This window comes from Rhipicephalus microplus, chromosome 2 (assembly GCF_043290135.1).
Source record: "Rhipicephalus microplus isolate Deutch F79 chromosome 2, USDA_Rmic, whole genome shotgun sequence".
NCBI classification, from domain to species: domain Eukaryota; kingdom Metazoa; phylum Arthropoda; class Arachnida; order Ixodida; family Ixodidae; genus Rhipicephalus; species Rhipicephalus microplus.
In genome coordinates, this window is record NC_134701.1 from 92,288,973 (window position 1) to 92,306,617 (window position 17,645).

At 47.8% G+C, this 17,645-nt stretch overlaps 21 non-coding genes across 21 annotated transcripts; all 21 read right to left on the reverse strand.

The window, feature by feature from the left end:
• Window positions 1-251: 251 nt before the first annotated feature.
• On the reverse strand, window positions 252-322 carry TRNAG-GCC (transfer RNA glycine (anticodon GCC)). Its single transcript has one exon. It is a non-coding gene; the product is annotated as a tRNA-Gly (tRNA).
• A 650-nt stretch (window positions 323-972) lies between these two features.
• On the reverse strand, window positions 973-1,043 carry TRNAG-GCC (transfer RNA glycine (anticodon GCC)). Its single transcript has one exon. It is a non-coding gene; the product is annotated as a tRNA-Gly (tRNA).
• Window positions 1,044-1,116: 73 nt separating this feature from the next.
• TRNAG-GCC (transfer RNA glycine (anticodon GCC)) lies at window positions 1,117-1,187 on the reverse strand. The gene has a single exon. It is a non-coding gene; the product is annotated as a tRNA-Gly (tRNA).
• Window positions 1,188-2,124: 937 nt separating this feature from the next.
• Window positions 2,125-2,195, reverse strand: TRNAG-GCC (transfer RNA glycine (anticodon GCC)). The gene has a single exon. It is a non-coding gene; the product is annotated as a tRNA-Gly (tRNA).
• A 505-nt stretch (window positions 2,196-2,700) lies between these two features.
• TRNAG-GCC (transfer RNA glycine (anticodon GCC)) lies at window positions 2,701-2,771 on the reverse strand. The gene has a single exon. It is a non-coding gene; the product is annotated as a tRNA-Gly (tRNA).
• Window positions 2,772-2,844: 73 nt separating this feature from the next.
• On the reverse strand, window positions 2,845-2,915 carry TRNAG-GCC (transfer RNA glycine (anticodon GCC)). Its single transcript has one exon. It is a non-coding gene; the product is annotated as a tRNA-Gly (tRNA).
• A 72-nt stretch (window positions 2,916-2,987) lies between these two features.
• On the reverse strand, window positions 2,988-3,058 carry TRNAD-AUC (transfer RNA aspartic acid (anticodon AUC)). Its single transcript has one exon. It is a non-coding gene; the product is annotated as a tRNA-Asp (tRNA).
• Window positions 3,059-3,564: 506 nt separating this feature from the next.
• Window positions 3,565-3,635, reverse strand: TRNAG-GCC (transfer RNA glycine (anticodon GCC)). Its single transcript has one exon. It is a non-coding gene; the product is annotated as a tRNA-Gly (tRNA).
• Window positions 3,636-9,096: 5,461 nt separating this feature from the next.
• Window positions 9,097-9,167, reverse strand: TRNAG-GCC (transfer RNA glycine (anticodon GCC)). The gene has a single exon. It is a non-coding gene; the product is annotated as a tRNA-Gly (tRNA).
• A 649-nt stretch (window positions 9,168-9,816) lies between these two features.
• On the reverse strand, window positions 9,817-9,887 carry TRNAG-GCC (transfer RNA glycine (anticodon GCC)). The gene has a single exon. It is a non-coding gene; the product is annotated as a tRNA-Gly (tRNA).
• A 74-nt stretch (window positions 9,888-9,961) lies between these two features.
• TRNAG-GCC (transfer RNA glycine (anticodon GCC)) lies at window positions 9,962-10,033 on the reverse strand. Its single transcript has one exon. It is a non-coding gene; the product is annotated as a tRNA-Gly (tRNA).
• A 215-nt stretch (window positions 10,034-10,248) lies between these two features.
• On the reverse strand, window positions 10,249-10,319 carry TRNAG-GCC (transfer RNA glycine (anticodon GCC)). The gene has a single exon. It is a non-coding gene; the product is annotated as a tRNA-Gly (tRNA).
• Window positions 10,320-10,969: 650 nt separating this feature from the next.
• Window positions 10,970-11,040, reverse strand: TRNAG-GCC (transfer RNA glycine (anticodon GCC)). Its single transcript has one exon. It is a non-coding gene; the product is annotated as a tRNA-Gly (tRNA).
• A 73-nt stretch (window positions 11,041-11,113) lies between these two features.
• TRNAG-GCC (transfer RNA glycine (anticodon GCC)) lies at window positions 11,114-11,184 on the reverse strand. The gene has a single exon. It is a non-coding gene; the product is annotated as a tRNA-Gly (tRNA).
• Window positions 11,185-11,834: 650 nt separating this feature from the next.
• Window positions 11,835-11,905, reverse strand: TRNAG-GCC (transfer RNA glycine (anticodon GCC)). The gene has a single exon. It is a non-coding gene; the product is annotated as a tRNA-Gly (tRNA).
• A 361-nt stretch (window positions 11,906-12,266) lies between these two features.
• TRNAG-GCC (transfer RNA glycine (anticodon GCC)) lies at window positions 12,267-12,337 on the reverse strand. Its single transcript has one exon. It is a non-coding gene; the product is annotated as a tRNA-Gly (tRNA).
• Window positions 12,338-12,555: 218 nt separating this feature from the next.
• TRNAG-GCC (transfer RNA glycine (anticodon GCC)) lies at window positions 12,556-12,626 on the reverse strand. Its single transcript has one exon. It is a non-coding gene; the product is annotated as a tRNA-Gly (tRNA).
• Window positions 12,627-12,699: 73 nt separating this feature from the next.
• Window positions 12,700-12,770, reverse strand: TRNAG-GCC (transfer RNA glycine (anticodon GCC)). The gene has a single exon. It is a non-coding gene; the product is annotated as a tRNA-Gly (tRNA).
• Window positions 12,771-12,842: 72 nt separating this feature from the next.
• TRNAD-AUC (transfer RNA aspartic acid (anticodon AUC)) lies at window positions 12,843-12,913 on the reverse strand. The gene has a single exon. It is a non-coding gene; the product is annotated as a tRNA-Asp (tRNA).
• Window positions 12,914-13,275: 362 nt separating this feature from the next.
• On the reverse strand, window positions 13,276-13,346 carry TRNAG-GCC (transfer RNA glycine (anticodon GCC)). The gene has a single exon. It is a non-coding gene; the product is annotated as a tRNA-Gly (tRNA).
• Window positions 13,347-13,419: 73 nt separating this feature from the next.
• On the reverse strand, window positions 13,420-13,490 carry TRNAG-GCC (transfer RNA glycine (anticodon GCC)). Its single transcript has one exon. It is a non-coding gene; the product is annotated as a tRNA-Gly (tRNA).
• Window positions 13,491-17,645: the final 4,155 nt, after the last annotated feature.

Consider the following 17,645-nt stretch of genomic DNA (forward strand, 5'->3'; position numbering starts at 1 on the left):
GCAGTCGAGTATTGTAACACAGAACCACCGACTCCATTTGCTTGCTCCTGCATTCATGGCAAGCATATATAGCGTAACAGCACGCGTGAGCTTTTCTAAAATAACGATGCGTCCGCCGGGAATCGAACCCGGGTCACCCGCGTGGCAGGCGAGTATTCTACCACGGAACAACTGACGCCATTTGCTTGTTCCTGCACTCATGACATGCCATATTGCGGAATAGTACGCAGGAACGTTTCTTAAATAAACGATGCGTCGGCCGGGAATCGAACCCGGGTCACCCGCGTGGCAGGCGCGTATTCTACCACTGAACCACCGACGCCATTTGCTTGCACCTGCGTTCATGGCATGCAATAAAGCGTAACAGCACGCGTGAGCTTTTCTAAAGATAACGATGCGTTGGCCAGGAATCAAACACGGGTCACCCGCGTAGCAGGCGAGTATTCTACCACTGAACCACCGACGCCATTTGCTTACTCCGGTATTCATGGCATGCAATATTGCGTAACAGCACGCGTGAGCTTTTATGAAAATAGCGATGCGTCGGCCCGGAATTGAGCCCAGGTCAACCGCGTGGCAGGCGAGTATTCTACCACTGAACCACCGAAACCATTTGCTTACTCCTGCATTCATGACATGCAATTTTGCGGAAAGGCACGCAAGAACGTTTTTAAAATAAACGATGTGTCGGCAGAGAATCGAACCCGGGTCAGCCACGTGGCAGGCGAGTATTCTACCACTGAACCACCGAGGCCGTTTGCTTACTCCTGCATTTATGGCATGTTTATATAGCGTAACAGCACGCGTGAGCTTTTCTAAAAATAACGATGCTTCAGCCGGGATTTGAACCCGGGTCACACGCTTGGCAGGGGAGTATTCTACCACTGAACCACCGACGGCATTTGCTTACTCCTGTATTCATGGCATGCAATATTGTGTAACAGCACACGAGAGCTTTTCTAAATATAACGATGCGTCAGCCGGGAATCAAACCCGGGTCACCCGCGTGGCAGTCGAGTATTCTACCACTGAAGCACCGACGCCATTTGTTTACTGCGGCATTCATGACATGCAATATAGCGTAACAGCACGTGTGAGCTTTTCTAAAAATAACGATGCGTCAGCCGGGATTTGAACCCGGGTCACCCGCGTGGCAGGCGAGTATTCTACCGCTGAACCACCGACGCCATTTGCTTACTCATGCATTCATGGCATGCAATATTGCGTAACAGCACGCGTGAGCTTTTCTAAAAATAACGACGCGTCAGCCGGGAACCAAACCCGGCTCACCCGCGTGGCAGCCGAGTATTCTACCACTGAACCACCAATGCCAGTTGCTTACTCCTGCATTCAAGACATGCAATAATTCGTAACAGCACGTGTGAGCTTTTTAAAAGTAGCAATGCTTCGGCAGGGAATAGAACACGGGTCACCCGCGTGGCAGGCGAGTATTCTACCACTGAACCACCGACGCCATTTGCTTACTCCTGCATTCATGTCATGCAATATTGCGAGACAGCACGCGTGAGCTTTTCTTAAAATAACGATGCTACAGGCGGGGATCAAACCCGGGTCAGCCGCGTGGCAGGCGCGTATTCTAAGACTGAACCACCGACGCCATTTGCTTGCTCCTGCATTCATGGCATGCATATATAGCGTAACAGCACGCATGAGCTTTTCTAAAAATAACGATGCGTTTGCCGGGAATCGAATCCGGGTCACCCGTGTGGCAGGCGAGTATTTTACCACTGAACCACCGACGCCATTTGTTTTCTCCGGCATTCATGACATGCAATATTGCGTAACAGCACGTGTGAGCTTTTCTAAATGTAACAATGCTTCGGCAGGGAATCGACCCCGGGTCAACCGTGTGGCAGGCAAGCATTCTACCACTGAACCACCGACGCCATTTGTTTACTGCAGCATTCATGACATGCATTATTGCGTAACAGCACGGGTGAGCTTTTCTAAATGTAACAATGCTTCGGCAGGGAATCGAACCTGGGTCACCCGCGTGGCAGCCGAGTATTCTACTACTGAACCACCAACGCCAGTTGCTTACTCCTGCATTCATGACATGCAATAGTTCGTAACAGCACGTGTGAGCTTTTCTAAAAATAACAATGCGTCGGCCGGGAATCGAACACCGGTCACCCGCTTGGCAGGTGAGTATTCTACCACTGAACCACCGACGCCGTTTGCTTACTCCTGCATTCATGGCATGCATATATAGCGTAACAGCACGCGTGAGCTTTTCTAAAAATAACGATGCTTCAGCCGTTATTTGAACCAGGGTCACACGCTTGGCAGGGGAGTATTCCACAGCTGAACCACCGACGGCATTTGCTTACTCCTGCATTCATGGCATGCAATACTGCGTAACAGCACGCGAGAGCTTTTCTAAGTATAACGATGCGTCAGCCAGGAATCGAAGCCGGGTCACCCGCGTGGCAGTCGAGTATTCTACCACTGAAGCACCGACGCCATTTGTTTACTGCGGCATTCATGACACGCAATATTGCGTAACAGCACGCGTGAGCTTTTCTAAAAATAACGATGCGTTTCCCGGGAATCAAATCCGGGTCACCTGCGTGAGGGCGAGTATTCTACGACTGAGCCACCGACGCCATTTGCTTGCTCCTGCATTCATGGCATGCAATATTGTGTAACAGCATGCGTGAGCTTTTCTAAAAATAACAATGCGTCGGCCGGGAATCGAACCCGGGTCACCCGCGTGGCAGGCGAGTATTCTACCACTGAACTACCGACGCCATTTGGTTACTCCTGCATACATGACATGCAATATTGCGGAAAGGCATGCAAGAACGTTTTTACAAATAACGATGCGTCGGCCTGGAATCAAACCAAGGTCACCCGCGTGGCAGGCGAGTATTCTACCACTGAACCACCGATGCCATTTGCTGGCTCCTGCATTCAGGGTGCGCAATATTGTGAAATAGCACGCAGGAACTTTTTAAAAAAAACGATGCGTCGGCCGGGAATCGAACCCGGGTCACCCGCGTGATGGGCGAGTATTCTACCACTGAACCACCGACGCTGTTTGGTGGCTCCTGCATTTATGGCGTGCGAGATTGCGGAATAGCACGCAGGAACGTTTTTAAAATAAACGATGTGTCAGCCGGGAATCTAACCCGGGATACCCGCGTGGCAGGCGCGTATTCTACGACTGAACCACCGACGCCGTTTGCTTACTCCTGCATTCATGGCATTCATATATAGCGTAACAGCACGCGTGAGCTTTTCTAAAAATAACGATGCTTCAGCCGGGATTTGAACCCGGGTCACACGCTTGGCAGGGGAGTATTCTACCACTGAACCACCGACGGCATTTGCTTACTCCTGTATTCATGGCATGCAATATTGCGTAACAGCACGCGAGAGCTTTTCTAAATATAACGATGCGTCAGGCGGGAATCGAACCCGGGTCACCCGCGTGGCAGTCGAGTATTCAACCACTGAAGCACCGACGCCATTTGTTTACTGCGGCATTCATGACATGCAATATTGCATAACAGCACGTGTGAGCTTTTCTAAAAATAACGATGCGTCAGCCGGGATTTGAACCCGGGTCACCCGCGTGGCAGGCGAGTATTCTACCGCTGAACCACCGACGCTTTTTTTTCTTTATTGCCTTGCAAATCATGACTGTTCACATTTTACATATTTACATAATGGTCCATATTCAAGTGCGTCACAAAAAATACACCCACAGAATTCATTGAGGTACCGTCAGCTCTTGGCTGACTATTAATCAATACTTGGGCATTCGTAACAATCGCTCAATGCACCCAATCCAGTCTGGCACATCCTCTTGGCTTTTCAGCATTTCAAGAAAATGGCACACAGATTTGCAAAAATATTGGCGCACAGCTAGCACTTCTACATCAGCGTTTTCAAAGGCAAATCGGGTTTTCCATATACTGTGCAGGCCCAGAAGCATGATAAGATCATAAGGTACACCTGCCTCGTTTTTAACCTAAAGAAAACGGATGCCATGTGGACTTAACGGTAATTCTTTTTTCAAGGTTCTTTGCAGTATATCCCAGAAAAAGACCCCGCTCCAGCAATCTATAAACACGTGTTAAATTGTTTCCGGTTTATTACACAAGTGGCAATTGGTGCTCCATGGCACGAATATTCCCTTATCCTGCAACCACGTTTTAACTGGTAAGGTACCAGTATGTAATTTAATGAAAAAAGTTTTGACCCCTGGCGCTACAAGCATTCTTTTAACACGTTTCAGAACATCCTGTCCTGGGCCTGCACAATATAGCTGACGGTACAATGGAACAGGCAGTAAAACATCGACAAGGTCTCTATACAATTTTTTACGTGGTACTTCAGCCAGATACTCTAACGAGAATCTTACTGACAAAAAGCGGAAAGACGAAACAACTTCTTTTAAATACCCTTGTATTGGTCCTTGCATATTTGATGATGATACGAGAAATCCCGGCAGCACTCTAGATAACCTTAGTTGTATAACAGTTCTCAAAAAGGGGTCATCCACATCACGCAGAAAAAGGTAACGATTGACAAGTTGTCTTATGTACAAATGAACTAATCCGAGTCCACCATCTCTAACTTTTCTGAAAAGGTTTGTGCGGCTTGATCTTTCCCATACAGAGCTCCATATGAAAATTGCAAATACTCTGTGTATTTTCTGTACACTTATTCTACTGCAGTGCAAAACCTGCATTACGTACCACAGCTTGCTCACCAGAAACAAGTTGCATGTTGTGGCCCGTGCGAATATCGAAATACCCCAACCTTTCCATTTTTCTACATCATTGCGCAATGCCTGTGTTTCTTTTTTCCAATACGGTTCACTGTCATGATAGAACTCCAGCGGCACTCCTAAATACTTCACTGGTGTTTCCTGCCATTTAATGTTTAGAAATACTCTTGGCGTGACGTCCCATTCCCCATGCCAGAAGCCAAGGCACTTATCCCAGTTCACGGCACTACCACTCGCCTGGCAAAAAGTTTTCACGGCATTTACAGCATGCATTATACTCTCATAATTTGTACAGAAAACTGCAATGTCGTCTGCGTATGCTAGGAGGCTAACCTCAGCTTCAAGCAGTTCAAAGCCGCTTATTGCAGGGTTATTAATTACACTTAAGCAGAAAGGTTCAATGAAAATAGCAAAAAGCAGGGGCGATAGTGGACACCCCTGTCTCACTGACCGCAGCACCGGTATACGCTCACCCGCAGTTTTATTTAATACCAATCTCGTCGTGCATCCAGTGTAAGCCATGCGCACTCCTTCGCTAATCAAACTCCCTACGTTAATGTGCTCAAGTAATGAAAGGAGCACGTCGTGCGGCACGCGATCAAATGCCTTTTCGAGGTCAATTTGAAGCATGGCAACATTGAGATGCATAACGTCCCAACTTTCTAGGATTGATCGTGCTATGTTTAGGTTGGTCATTATTTTCCTTCCCTTTATGCCACAAGTTTGGTGGGGCCCAATCAGTTTTGTCATAACTGTCTGGAGTCTTCTGGCCAATATTTTCATCAATATTTTATAGTCAACATTAGTTAGGCTAATTGGTCTATATGCAGTAACACTTCTTAACTTCGCGGGATCTTCTGTTTTAGGTATAAAGACCGTGTGGGCTGACAAAAACGATGGTGGAAGTTGTTTACACTTAAAAGCCTCGTTAAATACCTCCCTCAAAATAGGTGAAACTACGTGTTTGAATTCCTTGTACACTGCAGCACTAAGGCCATCTGGTCCTGGAGACTTACCATTGTTTAACTTATCAATTGTTTTTTCAACTTCTCGCTCTGTTATAGGCAATTCTAAAATTTTCTTTCTTTCATCATCAAGTCTTGGCATTAATGAAATGAAATCGCTATTAAAACCTTCTGCGTGTACACTGGTTGGTGTGAATAACTCTTTGTAATATTCGAAAAAAGCACCGGCTATTGCTTCTTTCGTTTGGCACCTTGTTCCTTTATATTCTATTTCTCTTATTTCCTTCTTACAGGCATGTCTCTTCTCAGCTCCAAGAGCTCGTTTTGTTGGCATTTCTCCCGCTACCAAGTTTTCTGCTCGAGCTCGAATCAATGCTCCACGATAACGTTCTTGGTCTATCAACTCTAGCTTCTGTTTAGTTATGTTTATCTCCTCTGAAAATGTTCCGGCCTGAGTACATTCATCCGTTACTAACTGTTGCAAGTTTTCACGCAAACGCACTTCAAGTTCTTTTTCAGCATGTCTCAGGATACTGGCTCTCTCAAGTGCTTTCAGTTTAATGGTCTGTTTAAATATTTCCCACTTATGTCCCCAGGATTCAAGTGTTCTATTTGCTAAGTCTTCTATGCCCTCTAGAAAAATCCGATTAAACTCTTTATCCTTTAGTAACTTTACATTAAATTTCCAGAGGTCCCAAGAGAAATGTTTGTTATTCCTTTTATGTTTACCCTTTGAGAATGAAACCAAACAATGATCACTAAACGTAACAGGTGTAACTCTGTAATCATGGCACGAAGGAATGATTTCGGAAGACACATATACTCTGTCAAGTCTAGCATGGCTTGAACGCTGAAAGTGGGTAAACATAACCCCTTTTCCACTGCAAAGACATTCACCCACGTTCTCTAGCTGAGCTTTCGCCACCATATCAATTAGAACGGCAGTGCTTAAATCTCTGTATGGCCTGGAACTTGATTTATCTATACTCGAACAAACGCAGTTGAAATCCCCAGCCAAAATTAGTTTACGTTCACATTTTAAATACACATCAAGTTTTTCAAAAAACTCCTTTCGATCTTGAATCACAGTGGGTGCGTACACACAGATTACTCTCCATTTTTCTTTTGGTAGGGATAAATCACATATAATAAAACGACCCGCCTCGCAGGTAGTTACAGACTCCACTTTCGCATTAAGGCTCTGCCGAATTAACAAGAGGCAACCTGCAGACGCACCCACCGCGTGACAAACGCACACATCAAACAGTCTCGTGAAAGGCTGCACCATTCGCTCAGAGTGCTCTTCACTCTCTACTTTAGTTTCCTGTACAGCGACGATGTCCAGATCTTGTTCTATAATCAGGCGGTAAAGCTGGTTTTGCCGCCGTTTGGCGGAAAGCCCACGTACATTTAGCGTCGCCAATCTAATCGTCGCCATCGTGATGAGAGAAAGCCGAGCGAAAGATGCTTACCTTACCAACACCTAAACAACTGTCCGGCCGACGCTCAAGGCGTCGTCCCGTCGCCGCCGCGTGAAAGCGACGACGAACGCAGGCGGCCAGCACCCCGAGACTTTTTGGAGCCAGCCACTCGCCACTGCCCTTGATCTTCCTGGGTCAGACGCTGCTGGGACACCGCGTCTCCCTCATTCAGGCGTCGCTTTACTGGCGTAGCTTCAACTCTATCCATGTCCGAAGTAGCGTCGGACCCGATGACTGGTTCAGCCTTGTGCTGGGTTTCCATTTGAGTCGAACGCCGTGGCGTTGGAGTGCCCACAACCGTATTTTCATCTGTGGCTGCGTCTTGTTTAGGTGTCTCCGTCTTTTCCTCGCTGGTCGCCACTGCATGAGACGCCTCCTCTCCTGCCTTCGACGCCGCGGCCCTCTCTGCTTCCTCTTCATCCATGAGCCAATCACTGTGGTCGGCATTTGTTGCTCGACTTGCTGCACTGGCATAGGAACGAGTACAGTCCGCCTGCTCATGCCCAAAAGCGCGACAACCAGCGCACCTGGGCACCCTGCAGTCGCGACGAATGTGTCCCGTGTTCCGGCAACGCAGGCACAGCGGTGCTCTTCCTGGCACGACCACCAGTGCCATGCCGCTTCCGAGACGCATCTGGTGGGGTATGCGATCCGTAGTAACGCCTTCTTTGAGTAGTAGCCGAACGAATCTTGTGGTTGACTCAACTCCTTCGAAGTCTTCGTCTCTCCACTTGGCGCTGATAACTTCTTTCACTTCACCGTACTCCCGGAAAGCATGCCGCACAGTCTCTGCGTTGACGTCAAAGGCTACCCAATGCAACTTGAGACGCACCTCTTGCCTTTCTGGGTCGACGACGACGCAAGGCCAGTCTTTCACGGAGAGTAGGCCAGCGTCCAGAACTATCTTCTTGGCTTCATCTGTCTTCATGTTAAGAAGCCAGACGTGCGACATCTGATACGCTCCTATGCCGCTTACCTCTTGAATGATGCCTAGTTCCTTGAGCGGCTTTCGGAAGTCGTTAATCCCGTACGGACGCGCTGCGATGTCGCAGTGCAGAACCAACGTGCGTCTGAGTCCTTCTCCTGTGGGCAATGGTGGCAGAATTAAACGGTAGTCCTTGGGAAGCGATGTGCACGAGAAACCGCGGCCAGCGTCGGCCGCTGAAACAGCTCTTGAGGAGCCTGCCATCCTGCGTCCGCACGCGTCGGTGACCAGAAGCAGAATGCTGAACCACCGACGCCATTTGCTTACTCGTGCATTCATGGCTTGCAATATTGCGTAACAGCACGCGTGAGCTTTTCTAAAAATAACGATGCGTCAGGCGAAAACCAAACCCGGGTCACCCGCGTGGCAGCCGAGTATTCTACCACTGAACCACCAACGCCAGTTGCTTACTCCTGCATTCAAGACATGCAATAATTCGTAACAGCACGTGTGAGCTTTTCTAAAAGTAGCAATGCTTCGGCAGGGAATAGAACACGGGTCACCCGCGTGGCAGGCGAGTATTCAACCACTGAACCACCGACGCCATTTGCTTACTCCTGCATTCATGTCATGCAATATTGCGAAACAGCACGCGTGAGCTTTTCTAAAAATAACGATGCGTCATCCGGGAACCAAACCCGGGTCACCCGCGTGGCAGCCGAGTATTCTACCACTGAACCACCGACGCCGTTTGCTTACTCCTGCATTCATGGCATGCATATATAGCGTAACAGCACGCGTGAGCTTTTCTAAAAATAACGATGCTTCAGCCGGGATTTGAACCCGGGTCACACGCTTGGCAGGGGAGTATTCTACCACTGAAGCACCGACGCCATTTGTTTACTGCGGAATTCATGACATGCAATATTGCGTAACAGCACGTGTGAGCTTTTCTAAAAATAACGATGCGTCAGCCGGGATTTGAACTCGGAACACCCGCGTGGCAGGTGAGTATTCTACCGCTGAACCACCGACGCCACTTGCTTACTCGTGCATTCATGGCATGCAATATTGCGTAACAGCACGCGTGAGCTTTTCTAAAAATAACGATGCGTCAGCCGGGAACCAAACCCGGGTCACCCGCGTGGCAGCCGAGTATTCTACCACTGAACCACCAACGCCAGTTGCTTACTCTTGCATTCAAGACATGCAATATTTCGTAACAGCACGTGTGAGCTTTTCTAAATGTAGCAATGCTTCGGCAGGGAATAGAACACGGGTCACCCGCGTGGCAGCCGAGTATTCTACCACTGATCCACCAACGCCAGTTGCTTACTCCTGCATTCAAGACATGCAATAATTCGTAACAGCACGTGTGAGCTTTTCTAAAAGTAGCAATGCTTCGGCAGGGAATAGAACAGGGGTCACCCGCATGGCAGGCGAGTATTCTACCACTGAACCACCGACGCCATTTGCTTACTCCTGCATTCATGTCATGCAATATTGCGAAACAGCACGCGTGAGCTTTTCTAAAAATAACGATGCTTCAGGTGGGGATCGAACCCGGGTCAGCCGCGTGGCAGGCGCGTATTCTGCGACTGAACCACCAACGCCATTTGCTTGCTACTGCATTCGTGGCATGCATATTTAGCGTAACAGCACGCATGAGCTTTTTAAAGATAACGATGCGTCGGCCGGGAATTGAACCCGGGTCCCCCGCGTGGCAGGCGAGTATTCTACCACTGAAGCACCGACGCCATTTGCTTGCTCCTGCATTCATGGCATGCATATATAGCGTAACAGCACGCGTGAGCTTTTCTTAAAATAACGATGCTTCAGCCGGGATTTGAACCCGGGTCACACGCTTGGCAGGTGAGTATTCTACCACTGAACCACCGACGGCATTTGCTTACTCCTGCATTCATGGCATGCAATATTGCGTAACAGCACGCGTGAGCTTTTCTAAAATAACGATGCGTCCGCCGGGAATCGAACCCGGGTCACCCGCGTGGCAGGCGAGTATTCTACCACGGAACAACTGACGCCATTTGCTTGTTCCTGCACTCATGACATGCCATATTGCGGAATAGTACGCAGGAACGTTTCTTAAATAAACGATGCGTCGGCCGGGAATCGAACCCGGGTCACCCGCGTGGCAGGCGCGTATTCTACCACTGAACCACCGACGCCATTTGCTTGCACCTGCGTTCATGGCATGCAATAAAGCGTAACAGCACGCGTGAGCTTTTCTAAAGATAACGATGCGTTGGCCAGGAATCAAACACGGGTCACCCGCGTAGCAGGCGAGTATTCTACCACTGAACCACCGACGCCATTTGCTTACTCCGGTATTCATGGCATGCAATATTGCGTAACAGCACGCGTGAGCTTTTATGAAAATAGCGATGCGTCGGCCCGGAATTGAGCCCAGGTCAACCGCGTGGCAGGCGAGTATTCTACCACTGAACCACCGAAACCATTTGCTTACTCCTGCATTCATGACATGCAATTTTGCGGAAAGGCACGCAAGAACATTTTTAAAATAAACGATGTGTCGGCAGAGAATCGAACCCGGGTCAGCCACGTGGCAGGCGAGTATTCTACCACTGAACCACCGACGCCGTTTGCTTACTCCTGCATTTATGGCATGTTTATATAGCGTAACAGCACGCGTGAGCTTTTCTAAAAATAACGATGCTTCAGCCGGGATTTGAACCCGGGTCACACGCTTGGCAGGGGAGTATTCTACCACTGAACCACCGACGGCATTTGCTTACTCTTGTATTCATGGCATGCAATATTGTGTAACAGCACACGAGAGCTTTTCTAAATATAACGATGCGTCAGCCGGGAATCAAACCCGGGTCACCCGCGTGGCAGTCGAGTATTCTACCACTGAAGCACCGACGCCATTTGTTTACTGCGGCATTCATGACATGCAATATAGCGTAACAGCACGTGTGAGCTTTTCTAAAAATAACGATGCGTCAGCCGGGATTTGAACCCGGGTCACCCGCGTGGCAGGCGAGTATTCTACCTCTGAACCACCGACGCCATTTGCTTACTCATGCATTCATGGCATGCAATATTGCGTAACAGCACGCGTGAGCTTTTCTAAATATAACGACGCGTCAGCCGGGAACCAAACCCGGGTCACCCGCGTGGCAGCCGAGTATTCTACCACTGAACCACCAACGCCAGTTGCTTACTCCTGCATTCAAGACATGCAATAATTCGTAACAGCACGTGTGAGCTTTTCTAAAAGTAGCAATGCTTCGGCAGGGAATAGAACACGGGTCACCCGCGTGGCAGGCGAGTATTCTACCACTGAACCACCGACGCCATTTGCTTACTCCTGCATTCATGTCATGCAATATTGCGAAACAGCACGCGTGAGCTTTTCTTAAAATAACGATGCTACAGGCGGGGATCAAACCCGGGTCAGCCGCGTGGCAGGCGCGTATTCTACGACTGAACCACCGACGCCATTTGCTTGCTCCTGCATTCATGGCATGCATATATAGCGTAACAGCACGCATGAGCTTTTCTAAAAATAACGATGCGTTTGCCGGGAATCGAATCCGGGTCACCTGCGTGGCAGGCGAGTATTCTACCACTGAACCACCAACGGCACTTGCTTACTCCTGCATTCATGGCATGCTTTCTAGCGTAACAGCACGCGTGAGCTTTTTTAAAGATAACGATGCGCCGGCCGGGAATTGAACCCGGGTCACCCGTGTGGCAGGCGAGTATTTTACCACTGAACCACCGACGCCATTTGTTTTCTCCGGCATTCATGACATGCAATATTGCGTAACAGCACGTGTGAGCTTTTCTAAATGTAACAATGCTTCGGCAGGGAATCGACCCCGGGTGAACCGTTTGGCAGGCAAGCATTCTACCACTGAACCACCGACGCCATTTGTTTACTGCAGCATTCATGACATGCAATATTGCGTAACAGCACGGGTGAGCTTTTCTAAAAGTAACAATGCTTCGGCAGGGAATCGAACCTGGGTCACCCGCGTGGCAGCCGAGTATTCTACTACTGAACCACCAACGCCAGTTGCTTACTCCTGCATTCATGACATGCAATAGTTCGTAACAGCACGTGTGAGCTTTTCTAAAAATAACAATGCGTCGGCCGGGAATCGAACACCGGTCACCCGCTTGGCAGGTGAGTATTCTACCACTGAACCACCGACGCCGTTTGCTTACTCCTGCATTCATGGCATGCATATATAGCGTAACAGCACGCGTGAGCTTTTCTAAAAATAACGATGCTTCAGCCGTTATTTGAACCAGGGTCACACGCTTGGCAGGGGAGTATTCCACAGCTGAACCACCGACGGCATTTGCTTACTCTTGCATTTATGGCATGCAATATTGCGTAACAGCACGCGTGAGCTTTTCTAAAAATAACGATGCGTTTCCCGGGAATCGAACCCGGGTCACCCGCGTGGCAGGCGAGTATTCTACCACTGAACTACCGACGCCATTTGTTTACTCCTGCATACATGACATGCAATATTGCGGAAAGGCATGCAATAACGTTTTTACAAATAACGATGCGTCGGCCTGGAATCAAACCAAGGTCACCCGCGTGGCAGGCGAGTATTCTACCACTGAACCACCGATGCCATTTGCTGGCTCCTGCATTCAAGGCGCGCAATATTGTGAAATAGCACGCAGGAACTTTTTAAAATAAACGATGCGTCGGCCGGGAATTGAACCCGGGTCACCCGCGTGATGGGCGAGTATTCTACCACTGAACCACCGACGCTGTTTGGTGGCTCCTGCATTTATGGCGTGCGAGATTGCGGAATAGCACGCAGGAACGTTTTTAAAATAAACGATGTGTCAGCCGGGAATCTAACCCGGGATACCCGCGTGGCAGGCGCGTATTCTACGACTGAACCACCGACGCCGTTTGCTTACTCCTGCATTCATGGCATTCATATATAGCGTAACAGCACGCGTGAGCTTTTCTAAAAATAACGATGCTTCAGCCGGGATTTGAACCCGGGTCACACGCTTGGCAGGGGAGTATTCTACCACTGAACCACCGACGGCATTTGCTTACTCCTGTATTCATGGCATGCAATATTGCGTAACAGCACGCGAGAGCTTTTCTAAATATAATGATGCGTCAGGCGGGAATCGAACCCGGGTCACCCGCGTGGCAGTCGAGTATTCTACCACTGAAGCACCGACGCCATTTGTTTACTGCGGCATTCATGACATGCAATATTGCGTAACAGCAGGTGTGAGCTTTTCTAAAAATAACGATGCGTCAGCCGGGATTTGAACCCGGGTCACCCGCGTGGCAGGCGAGTATTCTACCGCTGAACCACCGATGCTTTTTTTTTCTTTATTGCCTTGCAAATCATGACTGTTCACATTTTACATATTTACATAATGGTCCATATTCAAGTGCGTCACAAAAAATACACCCACAGAATTCATTGAGGTACCGTCAGCTCTTGGCTGACTATTAATCAATACTTGGGCATTCGTAACAATCGCTCAATGCACCCAATCCAGTCTCGCACATCCTCTTGGCTTTTCAGCATTTCAAGAAAATGGCACACAGATTTGCAAAAATATTGGCGCACAGCTAGCACTTCTACATCAGCGTTTTCAAAGGCACATCGGGTTTTCCATATACTGTGCAGGCCCAGAAGCATGATAAGATCATAAGGTACACCTGCCTCGTTTTTAACCTAAAGAAAACGGATGCCATGTGGACTTAACGGTAATTCTTTTTTCAAGGTTCTTTGCAGTATATCCCAGAAAAAGACCCCGCTCCAGCAATCTATGAACACGTGTTAAATTGTTTCCGGTTTATTACACAAGTGGCAATTTGTGCTCCATGGCACGAATATTCCCTTATCCTGCAACCACGTTTTAACTGGTAAGGTACCAGTATGTAATTTAAAGAAAAAAGTTTTGACCCCTGGCGCTACAAGCATTCTTTTAACACGTTTCAGAACATCCTGTCCTGGGCCTGCACAATATAGCTGACGGTACAATGGAACAGGCAGTAAAACATCGACAAGGTCTCTATACAATTTTTTACGTGGTACTTCAGCCAGGTACTCTAACGAGAATCTTACTGACAAAAAGCGGAAAGACGAAACAACTTCTTTTAAATACCCTTGTATTGGTCCTTGCATATTTGATGATGATACGAGAAATCCCGGCAGCACTCTAGATTACCTTAGTTGTATAACAGTTCTCAAAAAGGGGTCATCCACATCACGCAGAAAAAGGTAACGATTGACAAGTTGTCCTATGTACAAATGAACTAATCCGAGTCCACCATCTCTAACTTTTCTGAAAAGGTTTGTGCGGCTTGATCTTTCCCATACAGAGCTCCATATGAAAATTGCAAATACTCTGTGTATTTTCTGTACACTTATTCTACTGCAGTGCAAAACCTGCATTACGTACCACAGCTTGCTCACCAGAAACAAGTTGCATGTTGTGGCCCGTGCGAATATCGAAATACCCCAACCTTTCCGTTTTTCTACATCATTGCGCAATGCCTGTGTTTCTTTTTTCCAATACGGTTCACTGTCATGATAGAACTCCAGCGGCACTCCTAAATACTTCACTGGTGTTTCCTGCCATTTAATGTTTAGAAATACTCTTGGCGTGACGTCCCATTCCCCATGCCAGAAGCCAAGGCACTTATCCCAGTTCACGGCACTACCACTCGCCTGGCAAAAAGTTTTCACGGCATTTACAGCATGCATTATACTCTCATAATTTGTACAGAAAACTGCAATGTCGTCTGCGTATGCTAGGAGGCTAACCTCAGCTTCAAGCAGTTCAAAGCCGCTTATTGCAGGGTTATTAATTACACTTAAGCAGAAAGGTTCAATGAAAATAGCAAAAAGCAGGGGCGATAGTGGACACCCCTGTCTCACTGACCGCAGCACCGGTATACGCTCACCCGCAGTTTTATTTAATACCAATCTCGTCGTGCATGCAGTGTAAGCCATGCGCACTCCTTCGCTAATCAAACTCCCTACGTTAATGTGCTCAAGTAATGAAAGGAGCACGTCGTGCGGCACGTGATCAAATGCCTTTTCGAGGTCAATTTGAAGCATGGCAACATTGAGATGCATAACGTCACAACTTTCTAGGATTGATCGTGCTATGTTTAGGTTGGTCATTATTTTCCTTCCCTTTATGCCACAAGTTTGGTGGGGCCTAATCAGTTTTGTCATAACTGTCTGGAGTCTTCTGGCCAATATTTTCATCAATATTTTATAGTCAACATTAGTTGGCTAATTGGTCTATATGCAGTAACACTTCTTAACTTCGCGGGATCTTCTGTTTTAGGTATAAAGACCGTGTGGGCTGACAAAAACGATGGTGGAAGTTGTTTACACTTAAAAGCCTCGTTAAATACCTCCCTCAAAATAGGTGAAACTACGTGTTTGAATTCCTTGTACACTGCAGCACTAAGGCCATCTGGTCCTGGAGACTTACCATTGTTTAACTTATCAATTGTTTTTTCAACTTCTCGCTGTGTTATAGGCCATTCTAAAATTTTCTTTCTTTCATCATCAAGTCTTGGCATTAATGAAATGAAATCGCTATTAAAACCTTCTGCGTGTACACTGGTTGGTGTGAATAACTCTTTGTAATATTCGAAAAAAGCACCGGCTATTGCTTCTTTCGTATGGCACCTTGTTCCTTTATATTCTATTTCTCTTATTTCCTTCTTACAGGCATGTCTCTTCTCAGCTCCAAGAGCTCGTTTTGTTGGCATTTCTCCCGCTACCAAGTTTTCTGCTCGAGCTCGAATCAATGCTCCACGATAACGTTCTTGGTCTATCAACTCTAGCTTCTGTTTAGTTATGTTTATCTCCTCTGAAAATGTTCCGGCCTGAGTACATTCATCCGCTACTAACTGTTGCAAGTTTTCACGCAAACGCACTTCAAGTTCTTTTTCAGCATGTCTCAGGATACTGGCTCTCTCAAGTGCTTTCAGTTTAATGGTCTGTTTAAATATTTCCCACTTATGTCCCCAGGATTCAAGTGTTCTATTTGCTAAGTCTTCTATGCCCTCTAGAAAAATCCCATTAAACTCTTCATCCTTTAGTAACTTTACATTAAATTTCCAGAGGTCCCAAGAGAAATCTTTGTTATTCCTTTTATGTTTACCCTTTGAGAATGAAACCAAAGAATGATCACTAAACGTAACAGGTGTAACTCTGTAATCATGGCACGAAGGAATGATTTCGGAAGACACATATACTCTGTCAAGTCTAGCATGGCTTGAACGCTGAAAGTGGGTAAACATAACCCCTTTTCCACTGCAAAGACATTCACCCACGTTCTCTAGCTGAGCTTTCGCCACCATATCAATTAGAACGGCAGTGCTTAAATCTCTGTATGGCCTGGAACTTGATTTATCTATACTCGAACAAACGCAGTTGAAATCCCCAGCCAAAATTAGTTTACGTTCACATTTTAAATACACATCAAGTTTTTCAAAAAACTCCTTTCGATCTTGAATCACAGTGGGTGCGTACACACAGATTACTCTCCATTTTTCTTTTGGTAGGGATAAATCACATATAATAAAACGACCCGCCTCGCAGGTAGTTACAGACTCCACTTTCGCATTAAGGCTCTGCCGAATTAACAAGAGGCAACCTGCAGACGCACCCACCGCGTGACAAACGCACACATCAAACAGTCTCGTGAAAGGCTGCACCATTCGCTCAGAGTGCTCTTCACTCTCTACTTTAGTTTCCTGTACAGCGACGATGTCCAGATCTTGTTCTATAATCAGGCGGTAAAGCTGGTTTTGCCGCCGTTTGGCGGAAAGCCCACGTACATTTAGCGTCGCCAATCTAATCGTCGCCATCGTGATGAGAGAAAGCCGAGCGAAAGATGCTTACCTTACCAACACCTAAACAACTGTCCGGCCGACGCTCAAGGCGTCGTCCCGTCGCCGCCGCGTGAAAGCGACGACGAACGCAGGCGGCCAGCACCCCGAGACTTTTTGGAGCCAGCCACTCGCCACTGCCCTTGATCTTCCTGGGTCAGACGCTGCTGGGACACCGCGTCTCCCTCATTCAGGCGTCGCTTTACTGGCGTAGCTTCAACTCTATCCATGTCCGAAGTAGCGTCGGACCCGATGACTGGTTCAGCCTTGTGCTGGGTTTCCATTTGAGTCGAACGCCGTGGCGTTGGAGTGCCCACAACCGTATTTTCATCTGTGGCTGCGTCTTGTTTAGGTGTCTCCGTCTTTTCCTCGCTGGTCGCCACTGCATGAGACGCCTCCTCTCCTGCCTTCGACACCGCGGCCCTCTCTGCTTCCTCTTCATCCATGAGCCAATCACTGTGGTCGGCATTTGTTGCTCGACTTGCTGCACTGGCATAGGAACGAGTACAGTCCGCCTGCTCATGCCCAAAAGCGCGATAACCAGCGCACCTGGGCACCCTGCAGTCGCGACGAATGTGTCCCGTGTTCCGGCAACGCAGGCACAGCG